The sequence below is a fragment of the Sinocyclocheilus grahami genome, unplaced genomic scaffold (genome assembly GCF_001515645.1).
Source record: "Sinocyclocheilus grahami isolate Dianchi unplaced genomic scaffold, SAMN03320097.WGS_v1.1 scaffold14526.1, whole genome shotgun sequence".
Taxonomy (NCBI): Eukaryota; Metazoa; Chordata; class Actinopteri; order Cypriniformes; family Cyprinidae; genus Sinocyclocheilus; species Sinocyclocheilus grahami.
In genome coordinates, this window is record NW_015515373.1 from 1 (window position 1) to 845 (window position 845).

The window sequence follows — 845 nt, forward strand, 5'->3', positions numbered from 1 at the left end:
GTGAACCGAACATGTCACCTTACGGGCACAGTAGAATTGTTCTGTTTCTCAAAAGGAGGTGTTTGTAACAGAGTTTTGAATTGATCTTACTAGTGTTCTGGAAAACAGTGTGCGTATTTAATAGTTTTGTGTGTCATCTGAGGCCAAAAAATTGATTCTGGCAAAAGAGAGTATGTTTTTGATCTTACTAGTGTTCTGGAAAATAGTGTGCGTATATGTAAAATAGTTTTGTGTGTCATCTGAGGCCAAAAAATTGATTCTGGCAAAAGAGTATGTTTTTGACTAAAATGTTTCCCTTTGACCTGAAAGTGTACAGTTTGCACAAGCTAGTGTGTAGTTTTGAGATTGTGTTTATAGTTGTGATAAAATGGTTAATTGTTTCATGAATTGCGTGTTAGCAATCGAGAAAAACTCAATATTTATTAGCCTACTACTTGTTAGAAACTATTTTTTACTATATGTTAGACAAGACTGCATAAATGAGAGAGGTTTTTTTTCTGTTTACCAGCTTCTTTAAAGGAGAGGCCATGGTTTATTACATAGTCTATTAGAGTAACTGTCATTTCATGTTAAATTCATCTTCTCCTTCTACCTCTCCTTCTGCGCCTTCCACCCTTCTGTCTACTTCTTCTATATCCATGCCTTCTTACAGTTTGTTCTCATGCTCTTTCCACCATATCAATGGCCTCCTCTGTTCCTGTTGCACTCTTCTTCTCTTTGTCATTACACCCCTTTCTCTACCCACTCCACAAACTTACAACCCCCCTCCCCCTCTTTTTTGCATATTCTTTCTTTCTCTTTCTATACTTTCCCTTTTATTATTACTGTAAAGCAATTTATATATA